The 16,283-nt window shown below is 42.9% G+C and overlaps 1 pseudogene across 1 annotated transcript in view; it reads right to left on the bottom strand.

Moving 5' to 3' along the window:
• Positions 1-2,763: 2,763 nt before the first annotated feature.
• LOC307221623 (sulfotransferase 2B1-like) overlaps positions 2,764-16,283 on the bottom strand; it is a 28,585-nt pseudogene continuing 15,065 nt past the window's right edge. The window contains exons 2-7 of the transcript XR_013843854.1: positions 8,190-8,335; positions 5,864-6,072; positions 5,161-5,287; positions 4,737-4,831; positions 4,300-4,480; positions 2,764-2,971 (exon numbers count right to left, since the gene is read on the bottom strand). The product of XR_013843854.1 is annotated as a sulfotransferase 2B1-like (transcript). The remainder of the gene's footprint in view (positions 2,972-4,299; positions 4,481-4,736; positions 4,832-5,160; positions 5,288-5,863; positions 6,073-8,189; positions 8,336-16,283) is intronic.

Raw genomic sequence — 16,283 nt, 5'->3', positions numbered from 1 at the left:
CTGCAAAGATCTTATAATCTATATTCAGAAGTGAGATAGGCCTATAATTTTTGACTTGTGTTAAATCAGAGTCTTGTTTTGGGATTAATGTTATATATGCTTCTTTCCACGTTTCTGGAATGTCTCTTTCTTTTAAGATATTGTTCATAACGACGGTCAATGGGGTCGTCAGCACCTCTTTCATTTCTTTATAATAACTAGATGTGAACCCGTCCGGTCCTGGGGCTTTCCCTCTTTTCAATTCCTTTATCGCTTCTTTTACTTCTTTTTCTATTGGGGCATTCAGCTGGTCTTTTTGGTCTGTCGGGATCTTTTGCACCATTTTCTCTCTTAGATATCTTTCTATTTTCTTCTTATTGTTCCTTTCTTTATTTTTATATAATTGCTTGTAAAAGTCCAAGAATCCTTTTTTTATCTCTTTTGGGTCGGTTATCTCTTCTCCCTTTATCTTGATTTTGTTGATTGTATTCTGCTCCTTTCTTTTTTTCAGTTGCCACGCAAGCCATTTTCTTGATTTATTTGCTGATTCAAAGCTTTTCTGTCTTAACCTTTTAATGTTCCACTCAACTTCTTTATTTATTATCATCGCAAATGGGAACTTTATAACCTGGCATGCCAAATCCAAATATGCTCCCACGAGAATATCAGTTGGCAGTGATTGATTTAAAGGACTGTTTCTTCTCTATCCCACTGGCCCCAGCAGACAGGGAACGGTTTGCTTTTACATTGCCAGTATATAACAATTCGCAGCCCTCCCAGTGATATCAGTGGGTTGTCCTGCCTCAGGGCATGTGGAACTCCCCTACACTTTGTCAACATTTTGTGGGTGAAGCATTGAAACCTTTCCGCATGCGCCACCTAGAGGACAAGCCTTTGTGGGTTCCAGCTCGATGCGTGCAGCCATGGCGAGTCCCTTCAATTGCGGAAGTGCCTTCCCCACCATCTGCCTCGCCATCCTTTGTTGCACCGTTATACAAGGAAGAGAAGCAGACGACCCAGTCCAGTTGAAACCACCACATTTCACCTTATCAGCTGGCAAGTCTCAGTCGTCAGAATCCTACTCTGGCTGGCAGCATCCACGGCTCAGCCACTCTCAAACTAGAAGAACTGTGTTGTTGAATAAGACTTTTAGGGGAGAAAATTATCATAAGATATGGAGGGATATTTTTGTACAAGATATGATTATGTTTACCAGTTTATTGCATGCTGCTAGATGCTGGCTGTGCATGCACATACCCCCTTTTGCCCGTCATTCAGGCTTAATGCTTCATGGTGTGCCTGTCAATGGATCTTTTCAATTTACAAATGTTATATCACCTAACCAAACTTTTTGGCCTCCAGTACAATTGACCCTCCATGAGCCTGCCTCCACTTGTTTCCAAATTAAAGAGGGGAAAGAATCATGGGGCATATATCCAAACTGTCAATATACATTGAATTTCACCTTTAATAGCTCTTGTTCTCTTACAGGAACACACAGTGACCAATCTCAGTGCTATAGAAGTGACACCAGTGCATGGCTAAAAACTAGAAAAGAAACCTACCAAGCAAATTGGAGTCTGAATTCTTCTATCCCTGGCTTAGCAAATGCTGCTGATGAGCAATTTCATATCAGTTCCTTATTTACTGCAGCCTTTACTTGGTCCCAACATAGTAATAGCAGCTATTTACTCCAAAGAGAGTTATGGTTGCTTTGTGGCGAAAAAGCATACAAAGCCATTCCTCGAAACCTCACAGGCACATGTACCTTGGGTATTGTGGTTCCGTTGTTGTATAAGGTTGATAAGTTACCATTTTCTCTTAGACTACGAAATTGTCGGGAGGTTAATTCACCCATAAATCAATATATCGGTACCCAGATTTCTCGGGCCTTGCTGCCCTCAGTGGGCACAGCAATGAACTATAGGGATCTCCATTGGCTAGCAAATTGGACTGAAGGATTATTCAATGATACCATAAAAGCTTTGAAGAATCTCAACCAGGAGGTATCTGCAATGAGAGAGGTGGTCTTACAAAATCGTTATGCTTTGGATGTCATTTTAGCCTCAAAAGGAGGGGTTTGTGCACTTGTTCATTCTCATTGTTGTATGTTTATTCCTGATAATAACATCAGCATATCTGCAACGATTGATCATATGGAAACCATGGTAGCCCACAATCCGTTTGCCCCCCCCCCTCCTTCCGTTGATCCATGGGCATGGTTATATTCTTGGCTTCCGGATGGAAGTTGGCTTCGACATTTATTGATTTTAGTGATCATTATAGTAGTTATTTGTGTTATTTTGAGTTGCTGTATACAGTGTATTCCTTCTTTAATCTCTATATGTACTGCATGGTTCTCTGGTCAGCGGCCTGCTTCCGACCTTACAAGAGTAGCCCATCGCACTCGTTATAACCGTATTGGTACTGACATATATGATTCTGATTAATAAAATAAAGAAAGAGGGCATGTGGGAGTCATAAAGCCAAGGCAGAGGCTTGTAAATACTGCAGGGTGCCCCCTGACATTCCTCTAGACAATGATTACCTTATATGGTGACGGGTGCAATAAAAGCCTTGACCGGATGAGGTAACAGGAGACTTTGGAAAACGGCCATGCGGCTGGGAGGACAAAGGATAATTAAATAAAAGTTGCCGGAGGAGAGAGGTTGGGAGGAGCTGCCCAGCCATTATTAAAATACTCTCTGCCTCATTGTGTCTTCTTTCTATGCTATGCTAAGCACCATCTATGACGGCAGGATTCCGTCACTATTCCATTCCTGATTCCATTCCTGACCTGTTTATTTAGCAGAAGGTACCCAAACCATATTACACATTAGAATGTGAGGGTGGAGAACAGAGGAGCAACTATCTGGGATTCTTCAGTCCCAAGGGAAGGTCATATTCACACCACGCATGTTCTCCTGATAAACACGGTCAAAGTATTCCCTCTGTGCTACTCTCAGGCGATTCTTCCAGTCCCCAGAAATCCCTGGAACAACACAAGAGCAAGTGGCAACCGCAAAGAAGTACAACTGAGATTACTTCATTTCTTCCTCAGTCTCAGTCATGAGGCAGCCTCCTCAGGTGGCTGATGTTAGGGGAAAGCACATGCCTCCTGACTGTTTGCCCTGATCCCCTGCAACTATTCCACCTTCCTGATTTGGAACTCCAGCCGCACTAATGCAGGCATGTTGGGGACCTGGAACAGCTGGTTGTCTCCTCCAGCTACCTTTTCCTGTTGAATCACAGAGAGTTCCATGAGGAAAGGCAGCTGACTGAGTAGGCAGTCTCATACACTCATGAACGGTGTTCTCTCAGTGTCTGGCCCTAAAAGCCTGTTGCCCACAAGTAAAATGGAAGACACTGTTGCTTTGCTATTTAGAAGTAAGATGCAGCAGCGACTCCCATCAGCATCTGGATGTGGAATGAAGAATTGTGACTTTCTCCATCACATCAGGCAGGAAAACGCAGTGAGTCATGTTTGCTCTCCCACACTGCCACTCCTTGGCAAACAAACATGACAATTGCTGTGCTATTCCTACCTTCCACCCATTTTAACCACTTTGACGATTTTTTTCTATAATTCAGTGTTACATAAATTTTATGAAATAAATAATAAATGATGATGATGTGCAAAACAGTTCAGTTTAAGTTCTGTCGCTTTTGAGAAGGGGAACAGACTCTGTGGCCATGAAAACTAGGACTCAGGGAAGTATGCATTTAGATATGGGAAAGCCACTTCCGAGCTAGGGAGGAGGTGGGGTTGCAGGAGGTGGGGATACCAGGGGAATCCTCGGACACGTCATCCCCGAGCCAGCCAATCGGCTGGCCCGGGGGGCATGGCCTAGCCGCATTTAGGTCTGGGGGAAGCTTTACCTGCTGAATTTCTGCTTGCTTTCCAAATAGATGCTAAGGGCACAGAATCTGCCAACTCTAGCATAAACAACCCCAAGGCGACTCCTGTGTCTTGATGGCCTGGAGATTATGTGCCCCTCAGCCTGTTTTCAGGCAGTCCCCAGTATCAGCCAGCAGTTAAAATCTTGCAGGCACACCTTGTTCTCAGAATAATTTCTTGCTTTGATTTGTATGTTGATGCATTAACGGTAAACATAAGGTAAGATATTGCTCAAAAAGAAAGGTGTGCAATTCTGCCAACTGTCCCCATTTTGGCTCTGGCTCCACCACTTGCTGTATTTGCTGATTGACTTTTTCTGTGAGTCAACAGCCATCCACAGGAAAAGAAAAGGTTCTTCACCCCTGGCATGCAGCATTACACGACCTTATTCCTTGGCGCTGTATGGCAACCAAAGTTATTACCTTTCCTCAGGAGCTTTCCCTTTGTGTGGTCAAAAATGTTGTCTGGTATCAAGGAAAAGTTGGACATCTTATTGTCCTTCATCTTGTGGAAGGAGGCATTTTCCACCACAAACTCAATTTGCTGGCTGTTCAGCTCCTTGCCAAGAAAACGACAGATCCTCTGCACGCTGCCTCGAAGGTCCTGCAGAAGGGAAAAGTAAAGGAATTATAGGAAGCCTTAGAACCTTATATGATGTACAGAGCTTGCCCTTGATCAAGAGGCACACAAAAGGCATTCATTCCAGTTTGCAGTGCACATTTGGCAAGGTTGATACCATGAGGGTGTGGAATTTGCTGCTATCACTGTGCAGAAGCCATCCTGTCTCAGGTTGCCAATACAATATTTCAAAACAAAATAATCTGGTAGTGTGTGGACACAGTCAAGCTTGGACCTGTACCTGCTGCAGTTCTTCATAAGTGATGAAGAAGATGTTGGCTCTATCCTTCATCTCCATCCAGCCTTTCACGTGGTCAAACCAGGAACCAAAAAGTACTGGAGAAGCAAAGAGGAAGCAGTGGTGAGATGAAAAGAGGTGCCAGGGAAATGGAAAGAATGCTATTGAAGATGTAGAGGAAACACCAACGTGGAACCTAAAAAATAACATGTTGCTTCCATTCTAACCCATTTGTTAAGGGCATTTATTAATTTTCTTTAAAAAGAAATGACTATCGTAAGACTTAAACCAGTTTCTCCATGTAGCCAACTACAAATTATACTTCTCTGATAAGGCTATAGGATTAGCTAAGAAGAGAGCCTTTCTGGTAGTGGACATTGTGCTGGATCAGAGCAGATGAGACTGGCTGATGTGCCTCCTTCCATACCTTCCCCACTCAGGAACGTCTCCAGGTACACTTCCATTGTTCCAGAATCCTTCAGATCTTTAAAGCCTTGGAAGAAGTGGTAGCCTGAAACCATTGCATCTCTGGGGTTACACATTGTGTAGACTACCTGTAAAAGAGGCAGAGCCACATTTAGGGAGAGCCCGGGAAGCACTAACATTAGGAATAGTGGGACAGCCACCATAGGCACCTGAGCACTGTCTCCTGAAAGGCATGTTTAATTTACTGTTGTTACATGTATCCCCCAAGATGTGCTTTACGGGGAGCTGGAAGGAACTTTGCATTAGGGTCAGGAAGAAGGGTCTGGTACTGGAGTGCAGGTGCATGTCTGGTGCCCTAGAAGAATTATGCAAAAGACTGAACAAATCATGTTGCTTAACAGGTCCAGGAACCTAGGCTGGGGCTTTCTCAGGGGCCTCAAACTCTTCTTCAGTGAGGTTTTCTAAGCATATGGGTTATCATGGCAAAGGACCATGCATGTGGGCCATGACCAATTCAAGTTCTCCTGCAATCATGCAACTGCTAAGGAGATATCCAGTATTCCTCCCAATGCTGTAGTGCAAAATATGGCATCCTCTGGTAAATGGGCTGTGTCAAGCGTCTGTGCTCCAGAGTCCCCCCCTCATCTGTGGCAGAAAGGCATCAGTCAAAGGCAGGCTTGCTGTGTCAACTGTTCCTCTTTTACCTTGGCTTTGGAGTGGAGGAAGGACTTAGGGAAAAGCTGGAATGGCAGGTGAGTAGAGAGGAGCCTGGGGGGAGGCTATTTCAAGGCCTCCTTCAGCCCATCAGCAGTCTCGATCCAGGGTGCCCTATCCCACACTAGTGCGTTCTGAACCCATGAGGGGTCCCCATGACTCCGGATTAAGGCCAACACTTCTGACATCCAGTGGGTACCTAGGAGGAAGTTCACCAGTCAGTCTTTTTCCATAAATCCACTTGGGTTTGCAGTGCACACCTTTCAATGATCTGGTTCCCTGTTTTCTTCCTCTGCCCACTAGTGAATGCCTGGTCCTCATGAAACCAATTACTGAATTATAAAAATTGGTACTACACTCAATATGCCAGCAAGTTTGGAAAACTCAGCAGTGGCCAAAGGATTGGGGAAGATCAGTCTACATCCCAATCCCAAAGAAGGGCCAAAGAATGCTCCAACTACCGCACAATTGCACTCATTTCACACGCAAGGTTATGCTCAAAATTCTACAAGGCAGGCTTAAGCAGTATGTGGACCGAGAACTCCCAGAAGTACAAGCTGGATTTCGAAGGGGCAGAGGAACCAGGGACCAAATCGCAAACATGCGGTGGATTATGAAGAATGCCAGAGAGTTCCAGAAAAGCATCTACTTCTGCTTAATTGACTACACAAAAGCCTTTGACTGTGTGGATCACAGCAAACTATGGGGGGTTCCTAAAGAAATGGAGTGCCAGAACACCTCATCTGTCTCCTGAGAAATCTCTATGTGGGACAAGAAGCTACAGTTAGAACTGGATATGGAACAACTGATTGGTTCAAAATTGGAAATGGAGTACAACAAGGCTGTATATTGTCTCCCTGCTTATTTAACTTATATGTAGAAAACATCATGAGAAAGGCTGGACTGGATGAATACGAAGCCAGAATTAAGACTGCCGGAAGAAATATCAACAACCTCAGATATGCAGATGACACAACTTTGATGGCAGAAAGTGGGGAGGAATTAAAGAACCTCTTAATGAGGGTCTGAAGCTCAACATAAAAAAAAACTAAAATCATAGCTACTGGTCCCATCACATCCTGGCAAATAGAAGGGGAGGAAATGGAGGCACTGACAGATTTTACCTTCTTGGGCTCCATGATCACTGCAGATGGTGACAGCAGTCACAAAATTAAAAGACTCCTGCTTCTTGGGAGAAAAGTGATGACAAACCTAGACAGCATCTTAAAAAGCAGAGACATCACCTGGCCAACAAAAATCTGTATTGTTAAAGCTATGGTTTTCCCAGTAGTGATGTATGGTAGTGAGAGCAGGACCATAAAAAAGGCTGATCACCAAAGAATTGATGCTTTTGATTTGAGGTGCTGGAGGAGACTCTTGAGAGTCCCATGGACTGCACGAAGATCAAACCGATCCATTATGAAGGAAATCAATCCTGAATGCTCACTGGAAGATCCTGAAGCTGAGGCTCCAATACTTTGGCCACATCATGAGAAGTGAAGACTCCCCGGAAAAGACCCTGATGTTGGGAAAGATGGAGGGCACAAGGAGAAGGGGACGACAGAGGACGAGATGGTTGGACAGTGTGCTTGAAGCTACCAACATGAGTTTGACCAAACTGCGGGAGGCAGTGGAAGACAGGAGTGCCTGGCGTGCTCTGTTGCATGGGGTGACAAAGAGTCAGACACGACCAAACAACTAAACAACAAGAAGAAGAATTGGAACGGATCTTTGCCCACAGCTTGCTCCTCAGCACCCTTCTATGGGACAGGATTTCCAAAATTCAGGACTGCTGCAGCTTAGTGAAGTTGAAACAATTTGGAAGTTCTGACACGAAATGTTTGTGGACTTTTTTCAGGACCAGGTGGTTGTGTTTTAGGCTCTGTGGATCTAGGAAAGCCTGGACTACTTCATTTACTTCTTACATTCTTATCACTCACTTTTTACTTCAACTTACATAATTTAACTTTTGCATGACTTGAATTTTTTAACTTTCCAAATGTTCCTTTTTCAGATGCCTATTTTTTTTTTATGTAACTCTCCATTTTGGACCTGGCTGCCCATTAAAAAAAACAAAAAACTTGTGAGAAATGCAAATATTATTAATGTAGGCCACATAAAAACACCTTGTAGTTATGACAAACTGTTAACTTTTCTTTGTCCTTATGTTCAACGACCATCATTAAACATGGGGGTGGGATTAGATATTTTATTGCTTAATATTCTTTGTGTGCTTCATATTTAAAGTTAGTGAAGTAATAAATAATACCCTGTAAAGAGCTGCCTTATTGAGTTCAGAGTCTATGCACCGCTCACCTGACTTGGGGTAAGCGACGTTCACTATAGCATCATCCAACAGTTGGAATTCGTTTTCCACGTAGCTGAGTGTTTCCTCTGAGTAGAGCAATTGAGGAAAAGGGATCCCCTTATATTTGAAATAAGCCATTGATGACACTGAAAAACTGAACATATGAGGAGAGAGTGAGAGAGAGAGATTATGCCACATCCTTAAGGACATTTAGGTAGCTACTATTTTAGAACCAATCTATGAAAATATCTGGGGAGCAGGAGGAAGAGAAGCTTTCGGGAGGTGGTGATTGGGCCAGCAAGAGATGTTCTAATGATGCCACCAGGCATGGTGGAAAATATTCCAATGAACTCAGTTCTGATTACACATCATATCAGGCTTTCAAATCTTAATAAGATCATGGGCACAAATTAGTTACACAATTAACTCAAATCACCTCCCTGGGCAGCAGTCAACCTGGGCTCCATACCCTCCAACAATTTGAATCCAGGACGCCATCTTCCCAGACACCTTCTTACCATTTTTTATTGCAAGAGCACAGTGGCCATTTTGGTTGTCTTGAGTTCACATGATTTCATGTCACGTCGCTCCCCCCCAAAAAAACCCTGCTTCCCAGCATGGCACCAAAAACACACATTTTGGGGCATCATGCAAGATCAGAGCCCTTAATAAAGCACCACAAAATTGCACGAGATCACGGCAATCAAAATGGCCGCTGTTCCTTTGCAGTAAATAAACAGGATGACCTGTTTTTTCTGGGACACTTGTGGAGTATGAGGGTCTAGAAACAGGGCATTTATAGATGTGGGGCAGTGGAGAAGCAGAGTTAGCCTTGGGCCTGCTGGATCCTTCCCCCTGAGGAGAGCCTGATCAGCTGAGCCAGCCTGGACCTGCCACACACAAAAGAAAAGAGAAGCTGTCCCTCTCGCCCTGGCTGGCATGAGCTTACAGAGCTTTGGATGTGGTGGTCACTGTTGGTTTGCTATTCCCCTGGCAATCTGAGGAAAGCAGGATGCACTCATCCTGCTACCTAGCCGGTCCGTGACCTTGATCAATCACCTGTTCTTGTTGTGTCCCAATCTTGTAAAGGGACAGATGAACTGTAAAAGTGTAATTTGATTTGGCAACTCAACCAGTAACTTTTGGTATGAGAATAGGGGTGTTACAAGTTTCCTGTGTTGGGGCATAACCTTTAAAGTCCTAGCACAGCTTGGCATGCAAATACCTGGGAAACATTTTATCTTACATTTACACCATTGCGCATAACTGTGGTTGCATACCCTTCAATGTTCCTCAGATGAAAATGTCCATATTTTCATCTGCTGAATGTTGGAGGGTATGATATAACTGCTTCTGGACCTACTCACACATTGTGAGTAGGGGACTATTTAGCTGAAGTGCAAAGTGGTTTTTGCTCTTCCCTGGTTCTGCCAATAGGAGGCCAGGTGAGGTGAACTTTTGCCTCAGTCTGCAACTTTTGATACTCATGTATCATTTCACATGCTCAGTAGTTGAAAACATTTCAAGAACAGCTTTACGTAACAGCAGTAAACCAAAAGCAAAGCAAACAGTCCCCACCCCTGGCCTTAAAATCTCGAAAGGCAATCTGAAAGGGAAAGGGGGAGAAGGAGGAAAACCAGTTTGTAAATTTCATGGAATCTATTTGGGAAGAAGAGAAGTGAAATGAAGCGGGTCTCTCGGCAGAAGCACTGCTGTCCCATCTCTCTCACAGCTGCAAACAGGTGGAGGACTGCCAAGAGCAGACAGTTCAGGGAGGAGAGGAGCCAGGAGGAGCAGGTCTCTCAGAAGAGCCAGTGGATGGACCTGTTGTCCTGTCTTTCTTTCACTGCTACATTTATAGAATATAGCAGTCAATTTAAAACCCATGCATGTTCCAATCTGGAAAACAGAAGAGGGCAATTGGGGAAGAGTTCTTCAAGGGGAGGAGGAGAAGATTGAGATGATCTGAAAGAAGAACACTTTGCTGACTGGGAAAGGTTGTGGACCACCGGCATGAAATTCACGGCATGTAATGCCTTGAGAGAGAATTTTATGAAAATGATTTATAGGTGGTACATGACCCCAGTCAAGCTTGCAAAAATTTACCACTTATCAGATAATAAATGTTGGAAATGTAAAGAGAATGAAGGTACATTCTTTCACCTTTGGTGGACATGCCCAAGGATTAAGGCTTTCTGGGAGATGATATATAATGAAATGAAAAAGGTATTTAAGTATACCTTCTTGAAGAAACCAGAGGCCTTTCTCCTGGGTATGGTTAGCCAAGTGGTATTAAAGAAGGACAGAACTTTCTTTATGTACGCTACAACAGCAGCAAGGATACTTATCGCAAAGTATTGGAAGACACAAGATCTACCCACCCTGGAAGAATGGCAGATGAAGATTATAGACTATATGGGATTGGCAGAGATGACTGGCAGAATCCGGGACCAGGAGAAAGAGACAGTGGAAGAAGATTGGGAGAAATTCAAGGACTATCTTAACAAACATTGTAAAATTAATGAATGTTAGAATGACGTGGGTTTAAAAGTCAAGTGGTTTTCAGCGGCATTGAATAAGGAAAAGGAAAAGAAAGATCAAAAAATTATGGAAAATAAGGGAGAGGATTTGCTGATTTGACAATTAGAAATTAGAATACAGAAGGGGGAGGTATGAGGAGGTCGGGGAAACAAGGCTCAAGAAAATAAGGTTTAAACTATACTTGTTTTTGTTTTTGTTTGTGTATGTTTGTATTGTTTGTGTTTATGTGTATTAATTGAAACTTTAATAAATATCATTTTTAAAAAAAGAAGAAGAACACTTTGAATACAGGAAGTATTGTGAGAGCACAGGTTTCAGTCGGAAACAGGAGCAGCCTTTGTTATCCCATGGGTCTGGGAAGCGTACATAAAGTGTGATTAATCCTTGCAATGAATCTGCCCTGATACTGGGAAGCAGGAGGAGTCAGAGAAACTTCAGTAGCTAAATTTATCTGCGAGCAGAACTCAGCATACCATGTACAGGGTGAGTCGTTTAAAAAAGCCTCTGTGGAACATGTGTACTCTATCCACAGGGCCTCTTTTAAAGGGCTCATCCTGTGCTTCCCACATTGATAGGATGAAGGTTCCAATGAACTTTTGATGAAACCACTCCCAAGTGGAGAGAGGATGCCTCGTAAATACACAGGCCATGCTCATTACAGTTACACATGGAGCTCCCTTCCTTTCCTGGCTCAAATATTCAGTCAGGAGGGCAAAAAAAAATCTTTTTCTCCTCCCTCCCCTGCTCCAGCCAAGAGATTGGGGGTTGAGAGTTTCCGGTCACGTCCCAAACTCAATGACAGGATTTAGGAGGCAAAAAAATAATAATCCTGGCAATGTTTCCCAGCGGGATTTGGGGAGCTCACTGCATCCTACTGTGCTGTGCAAACCTGAGTGCCTACCTGAAAGGCAGAGCAGGTGCAACCTGGTAGCGCGTCTCTGCCATGGTCAAGCCTCCGTCTCTGGCATGATTTGAGAAAATCTCTAGTTTTGCCGACATACCCAGGAATTTCAAGTGTTCTTTCACTTCCTTCTGTGAGCATCACCAGGGGCTTGGGATGGAGTAATATGTCCATTTTGGTTTGTCATTTTTGCAATCTTGAATTCAGTTCTCCATATTTCCACGTCGGTGTGCGAGTTTTCTTACATGTTTTAACAAAGCATTTCTCCCTGATATAATGCAATTCTTCTGTCCCCCCCCCCACTAAAGTATGCATGTTGTGAACACTTAGTCTAGTATATGCATTTTTGTACACATTACTTAGCTGAAGAACTGCATTGCAAAATTCAGAGACTGGCAAATTTCAGAGATTGCCTATGTTTCCCTATGTGTACTTCAGAAAGTGTAAAATATGGAACTTCCACATGTGCTGGACTTGTGCAGATGTATGATTTTTTTTGTACCAAGTGTTACAGGAAATCAAGGATATCATGGGCACACAGGTCTCTTCAGATACTCAACATTTGTCTAATGCTGATCTTATGTGTAAACATTTTATAATGAATTTGCTTCTCACTGCTTGACTAAGCACTGTTCATTTCTACATCTCTCAAACACTTGTATTGCAATATGTAACAAAATAGAATAATAATTTAAAATTCATAGAACAAACTAGATCAGTGTTTCCCAACCTTGTGCCTCCAGCTGTTTTTGAACTACAACTCCCATCATCCCTGACTAGCAAGACCAGTGGCAAGGGATGATGGGAATTGTAGTCCAAAAACAGCTGGAGGCACAAGGTTGGGAAACACTGAACTAGATAACTTCACCTTTAAGTGCAAACTAATTCCCCCCCCCCACCTGCCAGTGGCTCCCATTCTACCAGTTTTCTTTTAGTGTCACCAAGGCAAGTATTCAGATGCTCTCATTCAGCTGAATAAGACTATTACTCTTTAGTAGCTTATTGCGTGGCGAGTTCCCATCCCCCACCCCCAGTGGAAATAAAGACACATGACACAATTATTTAAGGTTAATGGGCTAAATATTGCCACAACTTTATTGGTTACATGTAATGAGCGGTATTGGCTTAGGCATTGGTCCTAACAGTCCATCCGGCTTCCGCCTGTTCACTTGAAGTCTGGGAAGGGTTAACCACCAGTAGGGGGTGTCCTGCTGTTGCACATCAACTAGGAACTCCCCCAGGGTCACCGCTCAGGGGAGTGCCCTCACCTCCATAGGCTTTGGATAGGGACACGCCCCCCCCCCCCGGAATCCTTTATCAGACTACCCTTCAATATGTGGGGCAGGTGATGGTACTTCCTTCCCTCTTCCATCTACAAAACAATACCAATACCAATGCCTAACCACCAATACTAAGAAAGTTGTGATAATTTGCTATGAGGTAGGCAAAAACCAAGTGGTTTGTCCATAGCTAGCTATTTAACACCATCCTCTGGAGCAAGATTCCCAAAATTCTGGAATGGTATACCATGGTGAAGTTGACGGTATCATTTTGCTGGGTCTGGTGCAAATGAGAACAGAAGAATAGCCTCCTGAATGACACCAGTGACCCATTGAGTCCAGCATCCTATTTCTTTCAGATGCCTGTGGGACACTGCAGAGCAGAACATGAGCACAAGAGCCCTCTCCCCTCCTGTGATTACCAGCAAGTGGTATTTGGTAGCATTACTGCCTCAACTATGGAGGCAGAGCTCAGCCATCATGCCTAGTAGCCACTGATAGCCTTTCCCATGAATTTGCCTCCTCCTCTTTTATAGCTATCCATGTTGGTGACCATCAGTGACTCATGGAGGAGTGGTTTTCACAGTTTGACTATACACTGCTTGAAGTACTTTCTTTTTCTCTGTCCTAAATCTTCCAACATTCAGCTTCATTGGATATCCACAAGTTCTAATGTTAAAGAGATGTGTGGTGATCAGATTGTACCCAGTACTCCAAGTGTGGTCACACCATAGATATGTGTAACAGCATTATGCTAGCAACAGCTTTGTTTTCATTCCTTTCCTAGTGGTTCCTAGCATGGAATCAGCCTTTCTCACGACTAGTGCACACTGGGTCAACCTCTTCCTTAAGCTATCGAAGATGACTCCAAGGTCTCGTTCTTGGTCCATCACCTCCAGTTCAGACCCCATGAGCATGTATGGGAAATTAAAACGTTTTGCTCCAAAATACATCACTTTACACTTCTTTACATTGACTTGCATTTGCCATTTTACTGCCCATTCACTCAGTTTGGAGAGGTCCTTTCAGAGCTCTTCGCAATCTCTTTTTGTTTTAACAACCCTGAACAATTTAGTGTCATCAACAAAATCCTCACCACTCTCTCCTAACTCAAGATCTTTTATGAAAAAGTTAAGAAGCACAGGTCACATACCAACTCCCAAGAAATGGGTCCTCTCTAAGGGAACGCCTCCCTCTTCTTCAAGGTGATGTTCTCCTTTCTCAGGACCTTCCTTCTTCCTTAAGGCAGGAGAGCTGTCATTGTGGGAGGGCCACCCAGTTATCATGTCCCTGAAACATACTATAGCATATAAACTTATCCTAAGATTATTCTCAAGTAACCTCATGTACTTCAATTCTCATGCTGTAAATATATATGGGCTCAGATATTCCAGAAAGAAAGAATGTTTTGAAAATCTCTCTCTCTTTTTTTCAAGGTTTGCTGACATCCCCTGAAATTTCAGATATTCTTTTTCTTCCTTCTGTAAACATCACCAGTGGCTAGGTATGCGGAATATGTCCGTTGTGGTTTCACATTTTTGCAATCTTAAATTCAGTTCTCCATATTTCCACTTCATTTTGTGAATTTTTTAACATATGTTTTTCAAAGCACTTTCTTCCAATATAATGCACTTATATCCCCTCCAAAGTATGCCTTTTATGCACACTTTTGCCTTATATACACATTTTGTACACGTTATTTAGCTTAAGAGCTGCATTGCAAAATTCAGAGAAGTGCAAATTTCAGAGGTTGCCTATGTTTCACTTTGTAAACTTCAGAATGTGCAAAATGTGTAACTTCCACATGTGGTAGACTTGTGCACATGTATGCAAAGTTTGGGGACATGTTTTAGAGGAAATCAAGGATACTGTGGGCACTCCAGGCTAACTTGAATTTTCCCCTTGATACTTGGTTAAAGAAGGTCGTATATAAATCACAATATTTGAAAACTCATTCACTCATTATGAACGTATGGACTATGCAGCTACATGGTGCATCATTCACGACTCATATCAAAAGCAAACTTACGGCAGGCAAGTTCCTGCAAAATATGATTTTATCTGGATTTGATTGTATTCCCAGGCTTACTATTGACCATTCCTTTATGCTTCAATGGAATCATGATCTTATTATTCATAGCATTTTTAAAAATCTTTCTGCAGTAACCATTCTCCCACTTTTCTTTCTTAAGTTGTGAAGCATATTATGCCAAACAGGAAAGCCACTGTTCATTTCTGGATCTCTCAAACATTTGTACAGTATGTAACAAAATATGATAATAATAAATCACTGAACTTTCTGACAGTAAGAGCTGTTTGACAATGGAACAGACTCCCTTGGGAAGTAATGGGCTCTCCTTCCTTTGAGGTTTATAAGCAGAGGTTGGATATCCATCTGTCGTGGATGCTTTAGTTGAGATTCCAGCATTGCGGGGGGTTGCTCGGGATCCCTTCCAACTCTATGATTCTATATTATTCTTTGTGTGTTTAATATTTAAAGTTAGTGAAGTAATAACAATTACCATCTAATCTGATGACTCACTAAATCCACTAAATTCAGTCTATTTACCTAATTGCACCACTGACCTGATTTGGGGTAAGTAACGTTCACTATATCATCATCCAACAGTTGGAATTCATTTTCTACACAGCTGAGCGTTTCTGTTGAGTGCAACTGTTGAGTAAAAAGGATCCCCTTGTATTTGAAATAAGTCATTGATGACACTGAAAAACTGAAGATGAGAGAGAAATTATGTCACATCCTTACGGACTTTCAGGTAGCTACCATTTTAGAGCCAAACTCTGGGGATAGCTGGGGAGCAGGAGGAAGGGGAGAGTTCAGGAGTGGGTGATGGGCCATCAATAGATGCTCAAGTGGTGTCACCAGTCCGGGTGGTGACACCTGGCCAAGGAACTCAGTTATGAGTGCACATCATATCAGGCTTTCATCTCTCAGTCAGGTCATGGGCACAAGTTGTAGCACAATTAACTCAAATCACCTCCACTTCCCATTAGGAAATAGGCCCAAATTGCATCCTCTCACTCACTGCCAGTATGCATCAACTGAAGGAAAATCGCTTTAAACAAAGAAGAGAATGCAGCATCATAGCCACACCTGCCCAAAGCAAGGCACACACACACCCCATCCACACACATGCATAACTGCTTCTGGGCCTACTCTCATAGGATGAGTTGGGGCTATTTACCTGAAGTGCAAAATAATATTTGATCTTCCCTACTTCTGCCAATAGGAGGCCAGGTGAGGTGAACTTTTCCCTCAGTTTGGAACCTTTGATACTCATTTATTGATTTAAAGCATTTCACATGCTCAGCAGTTGAAAACATTTCCTGAACAGCTATACATGACAGCAGTAAAGCAA

The sequence above is a fragment of the Podarcis cretensis genome (assembly GCF_951804945.1).
Source record: "Podarcis cretensis genome assembly, chromosome: 8".
In the NCBI taxonomy this organism is placed as follows: domain Eukaryota; kingdom Metazoa; phylum Chordata; class Lepidosauria; order Squamata; family Lacertidae; genus Podarcis; species Podarcis cretensis.
Note: the sequence above shows the minus strand (reverse complement) of the source record. Positions and strands in the feature narration are given on the sequence as shown.